The sequence below is a fragment of the Manis pentadactyla genome, chromosome 15, assembly GCF_030020395.1.
Source record: "Manis pentadactyla isolate mManPen7 chromosome 15, mManPen7.hap1, whole genome shotgun sequence".
NCBI classification, from domain to species: Eukaryota; Metazoa; Chordata; class Mammalia; order Pholidota; family Manidae; genus Manis; species Manis pentadactyla.
This window is the reverse complement of record NC_080033.1, coordinates 50,450,334-50,463,705: the sequence shown is the minus strand read 5'-3', so window position 1 is coordinate 50,463,705 and position 13,372 is coordinate 50,450,334.

Here is a 13,372-nt window from a genome sequence, read left to right as displayed (position 1 = left end):
TCACCTCTCTTTTTTTCCAAAAATGATTCTTTTAAGAGGGAAAGGAGGAAGGACAAGGAGGAATGACTTAATGAAAGACCTTAGGTTTCTGGATTTCACGTGCAAGTGAAACAAGATTTTTAAAAAACTGATAGTAATCTATTCTTAACATACCGTCCTATAACCTTGCCAGGGTTTTTTTTTCCCCCCCTTTTTTTATTTTAATGCAGTATAATCATGATAATTTGCAGCTGGGAAACAACCCTAATGTGAGCAGAAAAATATTAGACCATTTGAAAATGACTTCTCTTTTTAGGAAGATTTTTAACTAAGCAATTGGCAGCAGTGATAGCACAGGGAACAGGGTGGTATTTCTGTCCTTGTTCTGCTGTAAGCCTACCCCACCTACAGCCTACAGATGGCAACTGGCACACCGTTACCGAGAGCTGCAACCTGGACTCAAAAGAATCAGTCTGCGAGTCTGAGCTCGCAGTACCAGAAAGAGCGAGAAAAATAATGTACCTAGAAAAAGATGAAATTTATCAAGCTTTTACAATGTGCCATATACTCTTCTATGCACCTACCTCATACCCAAAATGCTATGCAGAAGAGCTGTTATTTCCATTCTAAGAAAAGTTGAGTAGTTTCCCCAAGGCCATTCAGTAAGCGACAGGTGGGAGTTAAGCCCAAAGATCCTGTCTTCAGAAACAAGAATCTCTTTCTCTATGTTCTATAGACTAGTTGAATATTCATATGCATCTATTTATAACATATTGTCCTATAATCTTTCCAGGTTTTTTTTCCTTTGCCACAGAACTTTTTTTTAATAGGGTATAACCTTCATGATTACAGGGCAGTATGTTAGGAATACTGTTTTCTAGAAAACTCAGTGTTGCTCCTAATCTTTTCCTTCATTTAATTTACAACAGTTTTTGAATGTGTATCTTGTGCTGGAGACTGTTGAAGTTACCCAGAATGCCGGGTAATGAAGGTTATCCACATCATAGAAGAATTCATGGCATTTAATATACAGAAATGTGTCCTCCATTATCACACTAAAAATAAACTGTAAGTTGTAATTGGTGTTGAATACATATTTTTGGTGAATAAATGTACAAATAAATACATGAAGCTAACCTGGTAGTGGTGGACAGATAAAGGTATGATGATAACACATATGTCTTTCTCAGTGGCTATTATCTGTTCCCCAAAATTCATTCCTCTTTCTTAGTAAAGGAATCCCTGATTTTTACCTTGGCTAGTGGTAACTAAGAATTCAATTATATTGTCTACTCCTTTGTGCAGTGAGGGATGGCCTCACATGTAACTACTTTCAGTTAAGTTAATAATAAACGTGATTTTAAGTGCCATTTCCAAGAATTATCCTTTGGAGAGGTAGCCCACTTTTCCTTATCTTTTCCTCCTTACTGATACTTGGAATGCAGATAAGATGGCTGGAGCTCCAGGGACCATCTTGGAGTTTGAGGTGACATGTTAACAACTGCAAAGCAGCAACCTATAGAGATATGGATTCTTATAGTCATGAAACTCTCTAATCATCTTTATGTAATAGTATGTGGGAGAAATTAATTCCTATCTTGTTTTAACCATCATTATTGGTATTTTTCTGTCATAAGAGTCAGTCCTAAACTTAAGGATTTAGTGTTAGGATACAAATATGCATAGTGTTGCAGGAAGACAGGTTAGAGAGTATATGTCTTAAAAGGTGACTCAGAATTAGGAAAGATCCTCAAGAGGTGGGGGCAGAAACTTAAAGAGCAAGTAGGAGTTTATGAACATCTAAGAGAAAATTCTTTCGGGAACCAAAATCATATTTCTAGGATTCAGTGGTAATGTCTTTCTGCAGACTACTTTCCAGTGGCAATTTTGGGATGCATGATATCTGTTAAAAATTCATTCATTAAGTATTTACCTAGCACCCAATGAAACAGACATAGATTCCATGCTCAATAAAAATTCACTGTCCTTCACAAACTCACCTCTCTTGCCTCACATCCTGCTAGTGAGCCAACTTGTGCTTTATTAATATTTAATATGTTAGGAGAGTGATTTTTGAATACACCATGCTTGTATTGTCTCCATGCTGTAACAGTTATCCAAAATTCTCTTTTCCAGTTGCAAATTCTGTCAAAACTCTTTGCATCCTGCTCCTCTTCCTCTTATCCTTCCCTTCTCTTCTCTTCCCAGACAATTCAGGTGAGACTAAGAAAGGTAGGTGTCCAGTCCAGGTGAAAGGTGCTGTGTGGTCAGAATCCAAGCAGGTGGAGAAAGGCATAAAAAATGAGCTTGGAGCACCTGGTATCAGAAAGTGAAAGAGGTACCGAAATATTATGGGGCATTTCAAGAGGACACCAAAGCCTTTATTGAAGGGGCTTTCACTGAATAATCCTGGGAATCTCAAGAATCAAAGTAGGCAATAATAGTAACAAATTACAGTCCATAGAATACCACGTGAAATAACTAAGCTATGCTCTTATATAAATGAATGAATATATTGAAAGTTTTATGAGCATTGAATTAGGTTTATAGTTTCAAAGTAGCTCCCCATGAAATACTTACTAACTGTAAAGGAAAACTAAATATTTTTCAGTGGAGAGCCTGTTAGATCCTGTCTATACCAAGTGATCCAAGGGTATATCAACCAGCCATGGGACAAAGAGAACCTGGGCATTATGTGTGAGATGCAATGTAGCTTTGTGGTACTCTTACCACACATGTATAGCCTGAATCTAATCATAAGAAAATATCAGGCAAGCTGAAATTGAAAGATTCTCCAAAATAGCTGGCATGTAATTTTCAAAAGTAATAAGGCCACCAAAGGGCATGGTAAAGCAGAAGAATAGTAGTTTTAGATTAAGGAAGAATAAAGAAACATGAGCACTAAAGCTTATACTGATTTCCTTTGCTATGAAGTGCATCTTTGAATCTATTAGCAAAACTTAAATGGCATCTGAGGATGCAATGATACTAATGTATCATTGTTAACTTTCTGATGTAGATGATTGCACTGTGGTTATGTAAAAGAGTGCACTTATTGTAGGAAATTCATACTAAGATGTTTGAGGGTGGTAGGGCATCATTTTGGCAACCTACACATAATTTAAGGGAAAAGAACAAAAATCCACAAGGTCTATGTACTACCTTTCTGCAAATTTGACATGGTTTTATTTATTATCAAAATATAGTCAATATACAGTATTATATAGGTTTCAGGTATATGCAGTAGAGGTTCAACAGTTACACACATTATTAAATCCTCACCCCCAACTAGTTAGTAGTTACTATCTGTCAACATGTAAAGAAGTTACAACCATTGGCTATATTCTCCATGCTATACTACCATCCCCATGATCAACTGGCACTATGATTGAGAATTTTTGTGCCCCTTGATTCTCCTCAACCTCCCCAGCCACCCACCCACCCCAACCCCTGCCCCATGATAACCACCAGTCACTTCTCAGTGTCTCTGAGTCTACTGTTATTGTGTTCATTTTGTTTTGTTTTGTTTTTATATTCCACAAAGAAGTGAAATCATATGGTATCTGTCTTTCTCCACCTGGCTTATTTCACTGAGCTTAATACCCTCTAGGTCCATCCATGTTGTTGCAAATAGCACAATTTTTTATGGGTGAGTAATATTCCATTGTGTATATGTACCACAACTTATTTATCCATTCATCTATTGATGGGCACTTAGGTTGCTTCCATAACTTGACTATTGTAAATAATGCTGCCATAAACATAGGGATGCAAATATCTTTCAAATCAGGGATTTTGTTTTCTTTGCTTAAATTCCTAGAGGTGCAGTTACTGGGATGTATTCTATTTTAAGTATTTCTATTTTAAGTTTTTTGAGGAACCTTCATATTGCTTTGCATAGTGGCTGCACCAATGTTAAACTAAATAAACAAAAGGAAAAATAAGGTGGTTGTAGGTATCTCCCTGCTTCTTTATTGTCCACCCTGACACTAACCCTTCTCCTATTTCAATTCTCTGAGCTAAAGAAGAGCATAGTGATTAAGAGTACAAGATCTAAATTTAGGTCGATGTGAGTTTTAACCTGAGACTGACTGTCTATTTATATACTCAGTAACCATGTCCATATAAGAGAAAGCATGGTAGTTTGTAAAGCTTAACCTCAAGCTTTGAAATTTCAGAGTCCCCAGTAGAAGTATAGGCCAGCCAGTAATCGAAGTACCTTTTTCATCTCTGAACTCATAAATTCTTACAACCTCCCTGGGGCATACCATTGTGCCCATTTTACAGGATAGGAAGTATCAGTTTCCCCAGGTTTAGGGCTCCTTCCCACATGAGTGCCTGCCCCCATCCTACTTGAGATGCCAGTTGCAAGTCCAGCTTGTTATCTTTGTTTCTGACTGACTGGCTATAAGTCATCTCCCTACCCTTTCCCCTTTCATCCATCCCCCTGGTCTGTCCCCATGGGAGCCAGAAGAGTAAATTAAGTAGGAGAGGAGCAGAAACAGAATAGACAGAAGAGCGGAAGATCACCTCAGAGTCTACCTGCACCAAGCTAGCCTAAAGAATTAGCATGAGCCGGGGTGGGGTAGCGAGAATATTTTCAACTGGTGAAAGACTGAAGTTTTCCTATTGTACTGAATTGGATTAAGTTTAAATATTCATGCATGACAGTTGGTTTAATACCAAAAAGGAGAGGCAAATCTATGAAATCTGCTTGATTCACTGTCCATGACTGACTGAGGGAGATAAAAGTGTATATGTGGTAAACAGGAAAAAGTGTATTTCTTTCCTGCACCCATCCACCATCATCTGTTCCTTCCATTTAGTTATCCTATGTATTAATTTGCTAGGGCTGACATATCAAAATACCACAGACTAGGTGGCTTAAACAAAAGAAAGTTATTTGCTTGAAGTTCTGGAGGCTGGAAGTCTAAGATGAAGGTGTGGTCAGCTTCGGTTTCTTCTAAAGCCTCTCTTGTTGCCTTGCAGAGGACCACCTTTCTCACTGTGCCCACAGCAGGTCTTTCTTCTGTGTGCATACATTCCTGGTACCTCTTTGTGTGCATCCAAATTTCCTCTTCTTATGAGGGCAACAGTTAGATTGGATTAGGGTCCATACTAATGATCTCATTTTAACTTAATCACCTTTTTAAAGGCTCTGTCCCCCCATACAGTCACATCTGGAAATACTGAGAGGACTTCAATATATGAATTTTGTGGGGACACAATTCAGCCCATAACACTGTATTATTAAGTGCTTTTTCTATACCATAGGGTTGGCTAAGTGCTTCCCTAATATTAGCAGAGTGCCTGGCACCTATGATGTTTTCAGTGAAATTTAGCCAGGCACTTTACATGCCTTATGCCATTTAAGTTCCACAGTATGTTTAGGGAAATCAGTCATTACCCCCACCCGACTATATAGAATAGAAAACAGCCACTGAGAAGTTAAGTAAGTTTTCCAAGATCTCACAGTTAAGAAGTAATTCAGCTGGAGTTCTAGCACAGACAGTCATGTCTAAGCCAGCTTTCCCACGTTTATGATCTCATTTTTCATTGCTTATCTATATAACTGCATGGTAATCTATCACTATATCTGGGCTTTACAAATATCTCATTGATGAGCGATTTCTAGTTAATGCCATGTGTTTGTAACTCTATTCTTCTTACACTTGATAAGAGTATATATAAAACTGCTTAAGAATAAATTATACATAGTCAGATGTACATAAAATTATGAATGTGTATATCGTTAAACATATGGTGATATATACATATGCATATATTTATACATAAGAGTTAGCTGTTTTGTAAAATGACTAAATTCTTTTCACAGTACAGAACTTGTTCTTTTTGCTGAATCTTATTGTTGCTTTTTAAGAAAGGAATTAAAGAAACAACTGCGGTTACTATAAAAGAAGATGGTTACTAACATTCATTGAGGGTTTTCTATACACCAGGATCTTTGAACATTTATTTGGTTCTATCCTCCCTGCAAGTCTTAGAGGATCAGCACCTTATAGACAAGAAAACAGATTCCTGGGGAAGTTAAGTCACAAGTGTCTGCCTGAGAGAACTTGACTGACAGTTGCAGGAACTCCCAAGGGGTCCAAGGAGAGAGATTAAGGAAGTTGGTTCCTAACAGATGTGAGGTGAACAAGGGTCCCTGAATAACAGTTCAGTGACATCTTAAGAGAGCAGAGCAGTCAGATTCCAGAGTTAAAAGAGAGTTCTACATTATATAAAAGCCCATCAGAGGTGTTAAAATGTCAGTTGTCACAAGCCTGATAGAGTTTGCAGTTTATGAACCATTCAATTACTGGCTACCAAACTTCGTGGTAGATATGCATTAGCCAAGATGCTTACTAAAAATATTTGAACCTTGAACACCCCCTCTCAGAAATTCTGATTCAGTCAGTTTTGCTAATGTTCAGGAATTAATATACTTTATAAATTCCCTCAGGTAATTACTGGGGTAGTTAGCACAGTTCTAGTTCATATTGCCAATATAGTAGATTTTGAGAAATGCTTATTTATATTAGTGGTTTCTCACCCTGTCTCCCTGTTGAATCAGCTCAGGAGTTGTTTGTTTTTCTGGTTTTTGTTTGTTTGTTTGTTTTAAACTATCATTGCTGTAGCCCCCATCCTCAGATTCTCAGTTAACCATTCTATGATGGGGCTTAAGCATTGGGCTATTTTTAAAGCTCCTCAAATGTTTATAAAGGTTATTCAAGGAGAAAGATCTGACAGTGTTCTCCTAGATAAAATAGAATGGAGTCAGGAATATCTCTCAGACCAAACTGACTCTCCCAAGGACAGCTAAATGCTGCTTTTGGAGATTATTTCCTTCACGTTAGATGTTTTCTGCACTGATGACATAACACTTGCAAAATATGATAGTTTTATACTTACAAACATTAAGGTAACATTATTATGTTGCAAAAAGTTATGGATACATAAACAGTTTTTACTGCAACTTGGTAAAGAAGAGCTTCAAAGAAAGTGAAATAATTCAGCAAAGATTAAAGAATCATAGAAAAAGAGACAAATTTGAAAGAAACGATAGTTGTGGCATTTGGAAAGTACCTGTACGGTCCCTGGTTCTGTGCTATACTGTTAGCATGCATCACATTATTTAATATTTGCAACAATACCAGGTTATGTACATCATCACTGAATATATTTTGTACCTAAGAAAACTGATCTAGTCCACAGAGAACATAAAGCAACACATTGGAACTTGAGCTCAAGGCTCAGGACATCAGGTCAATGGTCTTCCTATTGTAAGACACTATTAGTACACACTCTTCCCAGATAAATGTGTGGGGCTTGTCCATGGAAGGAAGAGAGTTGGACTCTGAGATTTCAGCTGTGATGAAGAAATTTATAGGGATCAAAGTGCCGGAAAAGAGCTGATCACGGAGACGGGAAGGCCATGAAACAAGACCATGGTAGCCCAGATAAGACCCTCATTCCCCTCCCTCACCTCCTGGAAGAACCAATCCCATTGGAATCCAGATTTCAGCAGGCCATGTAAGAGGCATTCCTACTGGAATCCAGGTTCTAGATTGATCCTTGCTTTGTGTTTGTTCTGGGTTCATCTGCTTAAAATTGGCTTTGGCACAGCTTTGCAGTGTGCTGGGCCCTATACTCACTACGGAGAGCATGCAGGGCACGCACTGCCCTTAGAGACACTTGCACAGTCAGGAGGAATTGACAAATGTGTTAAAGCAATGGAGTATTTGTGTTAAGGGCTAGAAGTAAAATCATTTGTACCAGAGGGATGACAAAAGGGAGGGCGGAAGGAAAGAAGGAAGGAAGCACAGAAGAAAGAAGTTGTTTTCAGAAACGTGCAAGAGCTGTGTGGGGAAATAAAACTGAAAAGAGGTGCCTGCAATACTGTCTTCCCTGCAGAGAACCCACCCTCCCGCATTGCCTCTTGACTTTTCGTCATGAAAGGATACAGAGCCAATAGCTTGTTAAGCCTTATCGATGACGATATGGTGAAATTTCACTTCTCTGCACATCTACTCAATCCTTCAAAATATTCCCAATGGGTAAGGAGTGTTTTATGCACCACTTATTTTCTCTGAGTGCTATCATTATGGGCCAATTTCTTTGGAAGTGTTTCCTAGAAAACATTACCTACTGATTAATAGGGATCTGCCTGTCAATAGCAGAAATCCTATGGCAACCACTGGCCAGGGCTGCAAATACACATTGTGTATGTACTTGCTTTTCTTTTCTAGTCTGAATGTTATTTTGTGGGAAACAACAAAATGTATTTATACAGACTTTTTTTTTTTAATTTATTTTTCCAGATCAATTGAATAGTTCTAGTCTTCCATTCCAGGAAAAGTCATTTACTGGTTATTCCTGTTGGGTGGGGCAATTGAAAGAGAAGGAAAAGTAGAAATTCTATCCTCCTTTAATCTATCCCAAGACTTCTGCCAGAAGGCACAAAACCTTGAAGTGTTTGCTATTCAGCTGCGCATGGCTCCGAAAATCTACTCAGAAGCCATACATCGCTTTAGATGTATCTTCTATTTCCTATATTTTCATTTTGATTGATTTTTATATTTCTTTCTGAACTTTATAACTTGGAGATAAAACAAGCGTGGCACTGACCACTTGATATTAAAAAATGTACTGAACACTTGCTCTTAACAGAAAATTGGATCCATGATGTGACTATTTCTATTTAATGTCAGGTAGTCACAACTTGTTAAGACCTGCTTTTCTTAAGGCTCTGAAATTACACTTATAATGAAAATTCATTTTCAATGTTTGGTGTATGCTTGTAGTAGATATTCATCTGTAAATTACCTGTAATTTTCTTTTACTAGGCTGGATCTTAATATCAAATCCTAATACTGTAATATGGTTTACATGAATCTACATCACTATGAATTAGTAAAAAAATAACAGTAATAATGATGTCTAGTTAACCATATCATATCAATGTCAACTTCCTGGCTTTGATCTTGATAAACTACATAGGATGTTACCACTGGGCAAGCTGGGGAAAGGGTGCCTAAACTCCATGTACTATTTGTGCAAATTTCTATAATGAATCTATGAATCTATAATTATTTAAAATTCAAATTAAAAAAAACAGCAAGGGAGGAAATAGGCAATACTACAGAATAACAAATAGAGACTTTGGAAAAATTCAATCTGAGTTGCTGGTTCTACCACTTAAGAGCCGACTTTGAGACAATTACTTGATCTCTCAAAGTCTCGTTTTGTTCATCTCTAAAATGGTAAAAACAGTCAGGGTTGTGAAATTAAAGAAGAAAATTTCTCCAGTGACTCTTGCCTGGAGAAGGTGCTGAGATGATGAGCCATTAGTGACACAAGGTAAAACAGTACCAAAAACAGCAAGATCTGTGTTGAATTTCTTATGTTTAAATGTCTTTCTGTACTACACATACTTCCCCTGAGGCAAACGATGTTTTTAAGGTAACCTGCCCTTTTAAGTCCTTCATGCCTCTGAATTCCCTGCCCACTTGTGTCCCTGTCCTATAGCTTTGGGGTGATTGGAGAGTAAATGGCTAATATCAGGAAGAAGAATTTAATCTTTCTCGGTGTCTTCTTCTCCATCATAATATCTCCCTACTGACCACAGGGTCACCACCCAGACATGTTGGCTAAATAGATTACCACTCCAAAGCCCTCTGATACTGAAAAGGCTAAACCTTTGAATGTCCTCTTTTACAATTAAAGCAGATAATCCATTGTAATTAAAGTAAACAATCCATGGGATATCATCTTTTGCAATGAAAGCAAGCACTGTAACTTCATAATCCTGAAGAGTCAAAAAGCCACAGTTCCCCCCCCTCCTGTAATAGAACACAGCACAGTAAGGCACCACTGGGAAAGAACACTGCAGCCTCCCAAATGGTTTTTCACATGTTTCTCTCCTACTATTGAGCATGCCAGTGCATTGCTAATGAGTCTCATCACTGGAGACAGATTCCTCTGCAAAGTCCTACTGAAGGGGTATTACATGCTAACAAGAAAGAGCAGCTATAATAAATGGTCTAACATCTACCTTATAAATTACATTTAAAAACTTTTTACATATTAATGCAAACATGTACAGCATATTTAATTTCCTTTTTTAAAGAAGTCATCCCTCTCGGAAGAAGGGCTCCCTGCCCTTCATAATCATAATGGAATTTCATCCCTCTATTAGAATTTCCATGTCATTGTTTTCAGCTTATCAAATCCTCGGTGAAGTGTCCACAATCAACTATGGAGCCGTGGTTGAAAGTGGAAACTGATGTGACTCCAACATGCGTATGTTCTTGTCAGTGATACGGAGAACAATTCTAAATGCATATTTTGGGCTTTGATTTCCATAAGCGTTCTACACACATTGACAACTGTCTTCCAAAGCTGTAACTGCTAGGGATCTTCATGAATAAAATGACAGTTCCCGCATGAACAAACAAATGCTGATGACACAACGTATGACCTGATGAACATTTATGCTCCTAATCAGAGGACTACGAGAGAGGCTGAGGCTTTAGGAATAAAATTATCAGGCACAGGAGGCTGGTGCAAAAGTCTTATACAGTGGTAAAGGGAAAAAAAGTATATCATTTTTTGAAAGTAACACCTTCAACAATGTAACAAAAATCACATTTCCAAAATTGTGTATAACTTTGATGTATTTTGAATGAAGACAATCCAGTTACTAAGATGTTGGATGCTATGCAAAATTTAAATCTACACTTTCCTACCTACTTTCTGAATGATCTCCAGTAAGTCATTTGGCATTGAATCCCGCAACTTAATCTGTGAAAGGAGGGAAATGTTTAAAGCGTTGCTAGCTGTTGTGTGGGTGAAATAAATGGTGGCATGTTTCAAAACCTTTCCACATCCCTTTTAGTACAGATGAAGCTACCCCAAGTTGTATTAGATTGGCTACCTGCCAAACTGAAAATAACAGTTTCAGCATCTTACCTCTACCACCACCTCTTTGTTATTGGGTGCTAAGGATCACATGAGAACCCTGAGGGGCTTAAAGAGGTCAGTCATCGGCAGGCTCCTACCTCAGGCTGTGTGGGTGTAGAGAGGAAGGATTTTGGGGCTATCAGCGAGTTTCTACTGATGTGGCCCTTTCTCCATCAGGCCCTATGGCATGCACTTGTATACAGTCTTCCACTAGTCAATCACCATATCTTGTCTAAACAGTGATGACGTTCCTATAACCCAGATCCTAAGATAATGTCTTGGAACGTGTGGGAATTTATTCTGCAGGTAATGTCCTTTCATCATTGCTTTCTGTGACTTAGGATGTCCTTCCCTTTACACAGTTGAAGCTTCCTTCAAGTAACCCTCTCCCAACCCAGTGGTTTTCTCGCCAAACTACCAAGGCCATCTGCCCTGGGTGACTCCATGATCAGTACCCATATTTCTTTCCACACCCAGGGAGTCTCTCTCCAGACATCGGTTTCTATTTTCTTACTCCTTTTATCTCCAGAACACAAATAATTTCCTCCCTAGCAATACACCATTCATGCTTTTTTTGGAACCTGGAAATCAGAAACACAAAAGCATGGTTGGATGGCAACAGTCACAACTGTGACTTCCTTTAAGGGGATGAACTTCAGCATCTTCCTGAAAAGCAGTTGTATGGTCTCTAAAGTAACTCTACTTCAATTTAAAAGAAAAGACATGTTTAAAATACCAACTATCGCTACCTTGCCTTCCTTTCTTATGGTAACTGATAATAATCTCATGGGAAAAGATTTAGAAGGTGTGATGGTTAGTTTGATATGTCAAGTCGATGGGACTACGGTGCCCAAATATTTGACCAAACATTAATCTGGAGTTTCTGTGAGGGGATTTTTAAAAATGAAATTAACATTTAAATCTGTGGACTTTGAGTAAGCAGGTTGTCCTCCATCTCGTGCGTGGGCCTCGTACAATCAGTTGAAGACCTTAATAGAAAAATCTGACCTCCTCGAACAAGAAGGAACTCTGCCTGTCAGCCTACTCTGCAGATTTTGATTCAATAAGCCTTCACTGTCATGTGAACTAATTCCTTAAAGTCAATCAATCTTTCTCTTTCTCTCTGTGTCTAGGTAGATAGATAATATTGAAACACACGCACACACAATCACACTCACATATAGATGTATATACATATATGCACTAGCTCTACTTTCCATGTGCCTTGATTTTTACCTGTAATTCAAAGTCTCATGTGAAGAAAAGAAACAACCTCTCACTTGGATGCTAGTGAGAACCTATCCAAATTGCACTGAAGTCTTCACAAAATAAACCCATCTCCATGACTTTCTTCATGCTTTACAGATCCATTTTCTGTTTTCTCCTGAGTCTAAAGTAAAGCATTTATTGAGTAAATTCTGTCTCACTGACCCTCAGGATTAACGTGATTTAGTCTATTCAAATTTGTGCAGGTTTTATATTAACAAAAGAGGGATTTACCTGACTAAACTGACTACAGAGATTTCAGGATGCAGGCTCCATAAAATACTGAATTTTATATGAAAAACACAAGAAGCAGTGGTTTATAGCTGTTGATTGTTATAGTAAATATGTTTTGCATATGTAAACTTCCTCTAGCCTTATGATGCAGATGATAAGATTCACAAAGCTTTCTTTCAGATAATAATTATATAACATGAATATTGGATGGATAATACTAAACTTATGTGATGTCTGGATAATTCAAATTTTCTTTGTTTTCTTATTATTTTTAACACTAGATTATAAGCATACTAATTTTAATCATTATTTATCCAAACTGTAACATTAAATACTTGAGCGTTTCCAAAGCTTCCATTCCAGTATGAATGCTTATTACTTCACTCACGATTTTCACCTATTAGCTTTTGTTAGCACTAACGTTATTTGCTGAGACTTATTATGCAGAAAATCAAAGAGTCTCCCAAGTGCTTCACAAGGCCATTCAATAAGGCATTTTTTCCTACAATTTTTGTGCATTGTGGAAGTACCTAAATATCAATGTTTATCTATACAATAGTTTGTATGCTATTTTTCAAAGGAGGGCTGAAGATAGAAGCTATTTTTTTAATGCTAAAATACATAAAGAATCAGATTGTATTTTATTAAAAATTCAAGTGAATAATTGCATTTATACAATAATGTCCATAGGTTAAAATGCATCTGGTAATATATAATTGAGGTTGGAAATAAAATTATTTCTTATGAACTGAAATGATGTATTTTGGGATGGGCCAAGATCACAGCTCTTATGTCAGATCCCGACATGAGAAACTGTGAAAGGGGGCATTGTTTTTCAGTTAGTTACTCCATGTCAGGAAAATCAACATACAAATTGATTTATTTTCTTTCCTTGGTTAAAAGTAGTAAACAGAAAGTATTGATATCATTG